Raw genomic sequence first — 9,525 nt, forward strand, 5'->3', positions numbered from 1 at the left:
CGTTCCTGGCTCTCCTGCCCCCGCTCGTGGCCCCCCCTTGCCCTTCATCCAGCGTGGTTTCCTCGCCTTCCTTCGCGGAGTTTCCCACCTCCCCGGCCCTGTGTGTTCGCCTGCCTGGAGCCCCTCCCCTGCTATTTGGGCGCCGCGAGAGCAGGGACCTGGGATGTTTCGCCCAAGCTGGAGGGCCTGGCAAGGAGAGGGCTCTGGGATATGTTTGTTGAGTGTATCCACGATGGAACAAGGTGGGGTGGGGTAAGCTCCCGCCCAGCCGGAGGCCCTTCGAAACGCCTTTGAAAACTTTCATTTAAGTGTGACCTTCACATGCCCCCTAGAGGCCGGGGGAGGCGGCCACTGCCCGGCTGCTTGCTCTTGGGCCAGCTGGATCCCTTCACCAGGCCTCAGTTTCCCCTTCAGTTTTTCCAAGGCTGTCCCCAGCCGTCGCGTTGCCTGGGCGGGCTGGAGCCGCGTCGGTGGCGTGGCCACGCGCTTCAGCCTGGAGGCGCCCCGGCTCCCAGCCTACAAGTCCCAGCGCCGCCCGGGCCCGCCTCGCTCGCGCCCCTCCCGGCACGACAGCCCCAAGAGGGGGTGCGGCCGCTTGGCTGCTGCCGCAGGGGCCGGGCCCAGGCGGCAGGGCAGCCCCGGGGCCTCTGCCTGCCCGGAAGGGGGCGGGACAGGGGCGTGGAGGCTTTAGACGCGGTTGCCCAGGTGCAGGTCCAGTCGCACTCCTTCGCCCCCGGCCCCCTTGGGTTTCTGGATCACCAATCCCTCCGCCCCTCCGGCGGCCCCATGTCGCCACGGGTCACCAGCTTCTGCCTGACAATCAGTCATTCACCCAAACACACACTTTTTTTTTTTTTTTTGAGACAAGGTCTCTCCCTGTCGCCCAGGCTGGAGTGTAGCGATCATAGCTCATTGCAGACTCGACCTCTCGGGCTCCAAGCCATCCTCCTGCCTCAGCCTCCCAAGTAACTGGGATTACCTGTGCGTACTACGGTACCGGGATAATTTTATATTTTGTGTAGAGGCTGGTCGCGAACTCTTGGGCTTAGGCAATCCTCCTGACTTGGCCTCCCAAATTGCTGGGATTACAGGCTGAGCCACTGCACCCAGCCTCAAACACACATTTATGTGCACCACTGCACTCCAGCCTGGGCGACAGAGCGAGACTCCGTCTCAAAAAAAAAACAAAAAAAAAAAAACTACAGTCTCATCAGCGCCACTGCTTGACCTTGTTGTTGAACGTACTGATGAGGAAGACATTGCTTGTCCACATTGCTACATCACACATTTGTTTTTTAAATATTTTCATGGCCGTTTTTATTTGTTTGTTTTAATTAGAGATGGGGTCTCTCTATGTCGCCCGGGCTGATACAGAACTCCTGGGCTTAGTTGATCCTCTTGCCTCAGCCTCCTGAGTAGCTGGGACTTCAGGCGCATGCCAACACACCCAGCCTATATTTTAATGTGATTGTTTTCCTTTGCTAATCTAAGCATTTTATTTTATTTGCTATTATTATTTTTTATAAGGACAGGGTCTTGCTCTGTTGTCTGGGCTGGAGTGCAGTGGTGTGATTATAGCTCCCTGCAGTCTCAGCCTCCCGAGTAGCTGGAACCACAGGCATGTGCCCAGCTAATTTTTTTTATTTTTTTTTGTAGAGTCAGGGTGTCCCTTTTTTGTCTAGGCTGGTCTCAAACTCCTAGCCTCAAGCAATCCTCCCACCTCCGCCTCCCAAAGCACTGGGATTACAAGTGTGAGCCACTGTGCCTGGCTGGTAAGCATTTTATTTTTAAGTGTTTAATACTATTACCTTAGGTATCGGCTGACTGCCAAGGGTTCCATGGCCCACAAAGGGCCCCTGCAAAGGGAACACAGTTTTGTGAGACTAGGCTGGGAGCCAGGCTGGGCAGAGGTGACTTGGGTCCCTCAGGCCTCACTGGGGAGCGGGAGGGAGGACTGGCAACTGTGTGTGCTGGGTGAGAAAATGGAAATTGCAGGAGCTTGGAACGCAGAATGCCTGCTCAATGTGAGGATGAGCCCAGCACTTTCTGTGTGTTATCTTAGTTCATCTCACAAAAGCCCTAGGAAGAGATGACTACGATGATGCCCATTATATAGCTGAGGAAACTGATGCTCAGAGAGGTCCTCTCCTGCCTCCCTCGCAAATGTGTGATGTGTGCAGGGCACAAATGCAGAACTGCCTGGCCTAGGCCTGCTCTCTGCTCCCAGCTGTGGCTCCAGCTGCCCTGCAGAGGAGGGAGAGTGAGTTTACCCTGATGTGGATGCGCAGAGAGGAGCAGGTGAGGCCGGCCACTGCGATCTGAAACGGCGCAGCCCCGTCCAGGCGGGGCTCTGGTTTGAGTCTTCAAGCCCCACGCTCTTGGGCCTCCTCCCTTTGTTTGTCGTGTTGGTGTTTATATCAAGGCTCTTCGGGGACTCAGCTTTGGGCTGAGCTTGGTGCAGGTGGCCTGTACACCCCCACCCTGCAGCCCGGCCCCTTTGAATCCACGGGAGCCCTGGGTTGCCATTTTCATCTGCCATGTGCAGAGTAGTGAGCCTGGGGATCCCAGCACTTTGGGAGGCCGAAGCAGGTGGATCACCTAAGGTCAGGAGTTTGAGACCAGCCTGGCTGACATGGTGAAACCCCGTCTCCACTAAAAATACAAAATTAGCTGGGTGTGGTGGTGCATGCCTGTAATCCCAGTTACTCGGGAGGCTGAGGCAGGAGAATCACTTGAACCTGGGAGGCAGAGGTTGTTGCAGTGAGCCGAGATTGCACCACTGCACTTCAGCCTGGGTGACAGAGTGAGACTCCATCTCAAAAAAAAAAAAAAAAGTTTTCCCATACTACTGGGAACAGAGGCCAAAGTGCACCAGCAGGCACTGGTACTGGGGAGAGGAAAGGTTCACCCCCTCTCCAGGTGGCACTGACAGGCTCAGTCGATGCTGTCACAGGTCCCCCAGCAGCATTGGTGGACAGCGCCTGGAACAGCAGAGTGCACATGCCTCAGTTTCAGCTGCAAAGACAGACACTGGCCTGTGTGCATGGCTGAATCCTGGCCTCTGCATACTAATCCCTGGAACCTGTAACATGGCACCCTACCTGGTGACAGGGACTCTGCAGATGTGACTAAGCTAAGGATCTGGAGGTAAGGAGAGTATCCAGGGTCATCCAGATGGACCCATCAAAATCACAAGAGTCTCCATCTGAGGACAGCTCCAGATTTGACTAAGGAATGGGAATAGATGTGAGCCCAGAAGCAGGAGGCTGGAGTGATGCGGCCACAAGCCAAGGGTTGCTGGCAGCCACCAGAGGCCAGGAGAAGCAAGAAATGGATCCTCCCTTCAGGCCTCCAGAAGGAACCAGCCTTGCTGCCACCTTGATTCTAGTCCCCTAATAGTCATTTTGGATGTCAGGCTTCCAGAACTATAAGAAGATTCACTTCTGTGGTTCTGAGCCACTAAGTGTGTGGCCATTTGTTACTGCAACCTTGGGAAACAACACAGCTCACATTGAAAGCTGTGCCCTGATCCCCTAGGGAAAGGAGTGCAGTCCAAGTGGCAAATTGGGGGTGCAGAAGAATGAGAAAGTGGGGAAGAGCCTGCTACTCCCTGTCAATAACCAAATGACCTGATTGATCTCCTGTGCCAAAAGTTGTTCGTTGCCCCAGGATCTTTCTCATGAAGAGGGAGGTGGCCTTGCTAAGCAGCGTGGACAGGTGTGTCTGTGAGGGCAGGGACTGCATAGGGGGCCTAGGCAGGTGCTGGTGCCAGCCTGCATGATGGCACTTGCCCCTGGGCTCGGTGTCCCCTCATCCTTTGGTTTCAAGATGGTGATGAGAGGCTGGGTGCTGGTGGGTAATCCCAACACTTTGGGAAGCCAAGGTGGGTGGATCCCTTGAGGTCAGGAGTTCAAGACCAGCCTGGCCTCCATCTCTACAAAAATTAGTTGGGCGTGGTACCTGTAATCCCAGCTACTCAGGAGGCTGAGGCAGAAGCATCACTTGAACCCGGGAGATGGAGGTTGCAGTGAGCTGAGATCACGCCACTGAGATCACGAGATCACACCACTGCACTCCAGCCTGGGTGACAGAGGGAGACTCCATCTCAAAAACAAACAAACAAACAAAAATGGTGGTGATGAAAGCTCTAGGAAAAGGAAGTGCCACGAAGAACAAGAATTCCCTCGAGCTGAGCTGGGTCGCCGAGATGTCAGGTAAGAAGCTGGAGAGCTGCCGGCAGCGCCTTGATCAAGCCAAGGAAAGCAGCCACTGCTGGCAGGAAACGTGGGGCACAAACGCCACAAGTCCCTCAGGGATGCTACTGCTTCTGGCTTTGTGGCACCTTGCAGGTTAGCAGGTGAAGGGAAGCCTGCAGTGAATCCCCGAGCTGTGAGCTGCACATGGCCCTGGGGAAGGCTGAGTTTGTTTCTGCAGTGGCCATGAGGGTGGCACAGGCCGGAGATCCTGCCCCCACCAGCACTGCTACAGAACGCTCAACGCTGCCTGCCCTGGGAGCCCGGTGCGCGGTGGCCGGTGCTGTGGATCCTGCAGACACCAGGTCATGCAGCCCATATGCAAGCGGCCACTGCGGAAGACTGTAGTGGTCACCTTGAGCTGCTGTGACAAACTACCACAGGCCGGAGACCGAGCGACAGAGGTTTACTCTCTTAGAGTTCTGAGGGTGCAAGTCTGGGATCTGGATGTCTGCAGGGCTGGCTCCTTGCAAGGCCTTTCTCCGTGGTGTGTGGACCTCGCCCTCTTCCTGTGTCTTCATGCGGCCCTTCCTCTGTCCTTTTCCGTGTCCAGATTTCCTGGTCTAGGATACCAGACCTATTGGACCAGGGCCAGCCCAGTGACCTCATTTTATCTGAATTGACTGTTTAAAGACCATGTCTCCAAAATACAGTCCTAATCTGAGGTACTAAGAGTTAGGACTTCAACATACGAATCTGGAGGACGACAGCTCAGCCCATAACAAATATTAATACTGATTTTGCTTTTGTAGGCAACCGTCAGGTGTTAAGCAGAACTGTGCTTGGGCCTTCCACACCAGTCAAGGTGCTCTCACAGCAAAGCCCCACCGAAGGGGCCCACAGGGTGGATTCAAGGTACATGAAGTCCCAAGAGATGACTTGAAGCCCCAAATGGATGCCCTGGGCTCCCCAGCACCAGAGGGAAACGCCCCCTCACCGAAGACAGTGGTGAGTGCCATGCTTCAAGTAACACAAGGAGCAGCCTCCAGTGCACCTGTTTTAGCGGCCAGTCCTGGAGGCAGAAAGATTTACAAGGGAGTGGAAAGGCTGGCAAACACAGGACACACGGAGATGGCCAAAGTCAGTGGGGGTCAGAGTTCAACCTGGAAATGCAGTCTCCTCAGCTGAGGAAGGCAGTGAGTCCTGGCCAGGAAGCCGGTCCAAGCCCCTGCCTTGTCCCCAGTTCACCTCGTGAAAGCTGATGAATGACCAGTGATTGCAGAGGGGTCTGGAATAATGGCAGCACCGTATTAAGGGGGCGATCAGGCTGTATCTTGACACCGGGATTCATAAGAGGAGGAAGAAACCCATCATGCTGACGGGTAGTGAAGAAGAGAAATGAAAGACAAAAGACACAAGAGAAGGCTGGGTGCAGTGGCTCACTCCTGTAATCCCAGCTACCCGGGAGGCTGAGACAGGAGAATCGCTTGAACCCGGGAGGCAGAGGGCACACTGAGCTGAGTTCACGCCACTGCACTGCAGCCTGGACAATAGGGTGAGACTCAGTCTCAAAAAAAAAAAAAAAAAAAAAAAGACACCAGAGAGTGCTGCCACCAGTGAACTGACGGAATCTGCGGTGTGGATTCGGGCCCGTAGGATGCTGGGGATTGTCAGTGCCTTCTTTGAGCTTTGTCTCCTCCCATACCGCCTCCCCTGCACCACAATCAGGAGGGAAAAAGAATGAAAGATTAAGAATGCAGGTCAGTTATTTTTTGGGAGCTGATTTACATTTTAAGCAAGTATGCAACAGGTGTTTCTTATCTGCTTTGAAAACAGCCCTCACCTTAAAGAATATTTCTCAATAGATTGATGCAAAATTCACAATAGTCTCTTAGACTGTGGTGATGGTTTCATGGGTGTATATTTATCTCCAAACTCATCAAGTTGTATACGTTAAATATGTACAGCCTTTTATATGTCAGTCACACTTCAATAAAGTGTAAAAACTCACACAGTCAGCTACAAAACTGTTTACACTGCCCATATTTGCCTTACAGCAACCTAACACCGGTCATAATAAAACCCTCAAAGTTGCAGCCACAACCTCTCCTGACTTCTCCCATCTCCGTGGGATAAATGTGGGCCGTGAAATAGGGGAACCGCAGTGAGCAGAAAGACCTCGCAGAGCTGTGAAACATTGCCAGGCTCTGATTAACAAGCCAGTACCTTGCAAGGAAATACAATGCTTGTGCTGAGACTGCCTTTCCTAAACACTATAGCCAGGCCCTGGGGTCTGGGGCTTATACAGCTTTTTAAGAGCCTACAAAAATGTTGAAGGGGAGAGAGGTAGGAAGAGAGAAAGAAAAATAGAACTGACTTGAAGATATTTAAAAACAACAACCCCAGCCTGGGTGTGGTGGCTTACACCTGTAATACCAGCACTTCGGGAGGCCGAGGTGGGAGGACTGCTTGAGCCCAGGAGTTTGAGATCAGCCTGGGCACACACGGTAAAACCCTGTCTCTACCAAAAATACAAAAAAAAAAAAAAAAAAAAAAAAAAAAAAAACCAGAGCCTGGTGTGGTGGTGCACACTTGTAGTCTCAGCTACTCAGGAGGCTGAGGTGGGAGGATCACTTGAGCCCGCAAGGCAGAGGCTGCAGTGAGCCGAGACTGCATCACTGCACTCCAACTTGGGCGATACAGCAAGATGCTATCCTCCCCCCAAAAAACCCCAAAACAAGAAAAATCCCCAAATTAATCCGTTTAAGGCCTACAAATGTAATACTGGAGACCTCACAAACTGTTTAGTGTTCTAATATCCAATCGATTTGAAAACAATTTGTAGCTTTGTAGGAAACGCTGCACTTTGTGAGAAATTCCCTAGTATTCGAGGTGATGATTAAGAAATCAACATGGAGTGTACGCTAACTTACTGCCAAATCATTTCAGAAGTAAAATAGGAAATTTTTTCAAAGAATTTGCCTTCAAAACAGTGTGTATTTAGAGCAGGATGTGGGTGCATTTTAATATTTGGTGTGGAGTGGTGGGTGACACCTCCAAAAGTCAGAAGACCTAGTGCAGTGATGTCCCAGAGAAAGATGAATATAACATGAGCTACGAATGTAATCTACAATTTTCCAGTAGCCACATTTTAACAAGTATAAGCAGGGGAAAGTTAAATTTATTATCTAAAATAGTATCATTTGAATGTGTAATTGGTATGAAAATTAATGGCATTTACATTAATTTCAAGAGCATGTGTTTAGTTCATTTTTTTTGGCATTAAGCCTTTGAAATCTGCTGTTTTAGGTTTACATCTCAATTCCAACGGGCCACAGAGCCTTCAAAGTTACTAACACGAGTCTTAAAGTGACCTGTTTGCCACCACCAGGGATTTGTGTTTCCCAAATCAGGGCAGGGATGATACTATGGGGCACGGGAGTGCTCAGAGACCCCACACCGCGGGCGCCAAGGCTTCAGTGTTCTACAAGGAAACCATCGTGGACATTAAGTTTGAAACAGAAAAATCAGGGTCCCACCTCTGACAAATTATCTCCTTTAGCATTTTCCAAGGAGGCCTTCAATCTTTTGATAAAATGTGTTATTTTTAAGACGATTCTTCTAACAGCATAAGCAATGTTTTGATTCTACTTCCCAAATATCTTAAAAGCTTAGCACAACAGCAAATGGAGGGGGGTGGCCAACACTTCATTTCTTTTAATGAACTCAGAAATTGTGTGAAATTGAATACAGAACACGGGCTCCAATGTTGGCATTGGGGCCATTCGCGCCATCTGCTGGCCAGACCTAAGCACAACACCCGGCTCCTGGGGAAAGAATCTTAGAGACAAGCAAGATCTCCAGTCACTTGGTCTGTGGACCTTTCTGTCCCGCCTGTATGCGGACAGCACAGCCCCATTGAGCAGGAGAATCCTCATGGACGTCATCCTCACTGGCACTTATAGTAGCAGCTACATTTAAACTACATAACAGGCCAGCCACGGGGGCACTTTTACGCTTTAACTCTTTGACTACTCACACAACCATTATGATAGCTACTTTTAATGTCTCCCATTTTACAGATGAGGTCACTGAGGCTCGGAGGTTTAAATCACAGGCTTCAACAAAGGGTAAATCACATGTTAGCACAGTTGGTGACAGAGTTGGAATTGAAGGTGGGCAGTCCAATTCCAAGTACATGTTTTTTTTGTTTTTTGAGACAGGGTCTCAATCTGTCATGATCTAGGCTCACTGCAACCTCCACCTCCCGGGCTCAAGCACTCGAGCAAGTCTCACGCCTCAGCCTCCCCAGTAGCCAGGATTACAGGCATGTGCCACCATGCCCAGCAAATTTTTGTATTTTTAGTGGAGACGGGTTTTGCCTTGTTGGCCAGGCTGGTCTGGAACTCCCGGCCTCAAGTGGCCCGCCTGCCTCGGCCTCCCAAAGTGCTGGGATTACAGGCATGAGCCACCGCACCCAGCCCCCTGTTCTTAATTGCAATGTTATATGGTTATTTCAAATATAATTAATATAATCATCCCTCCCATTTTGGGGAGACCTCAAGTGCAGTTATGGCTAGTACTTGAGGTCACTGAAGCTAAAACTCATCCTAAACCACATAAAAAGTGACAGGAACAGAGAAAAATCCCACCCCAGGATATCAAAATATTTAATACATACATATATTCTTAATTTTTTGTGGCTCCACTAAAAGAAATGCTCACTGCGACAACTACATTCATTTCACAACCTACGAATGGGTCATGAGTGAATTTGGAAAAGGCTGGCTTAGGCGCTCCTGAATGTTCAAGGACATGTGTTTAGTTCATGTTTTAGAGTCTCTCCTCCAAAAGAGACGAAAATTGTGGTTGAATGAGAAAAACAAAAATTTCCTACATGACTCAAATACATTTCTTTGAGACAGGGTCTTGCTTTGTTGCCCAGGCTGGTCTGGAACGCCTGGCCTCAAGTGGTCCTCCCGCCTTGGCCTCCCAAAGTGCTGAGATTCCAGGCGTGAGCCACTGCGCCTGGCCCTTGCTGTTTACCTTCTCTTGGTGGTGACTTTCTGGTGAAAGTCAGCGAGCTCACTGCCAGCAGGCCAGGCACTTGCCGTATCCTTTGTTCTTCCTCTACCAGAGGATCCTCTGGCGTGAAGCTGACCCGAAAACGGGGTGAGGCAGGCGGGTTCAGTTGGCCCCTTTGACTGAGAGGGTTTTCACAGGCAGGCTCACATGCATACGTGCACACACGTGAGCACAGGCTCACAGACAGGTGTCTCACACAAACACACCACAGCTCCATCCTGCTTGCAACCAAACATGACAGGAACTG

The sequence above is a fragment of the Symphalangus syndactylus genome, chromosome 24 (genome assembly GCF_028878055.3).
Source record: "Symphalangus syndactylus isolate Jambi chromosome 24, NHGRI_mSymSyn1-v2.1_pri, whole genome shotgun sequence".
Taxonomy (NCBI): Eukaryota; Metazoa; Chordata; class Mammalia; order Primates; family Hylobatidae; genus Symphalangus; species Symphalangus syndactylus.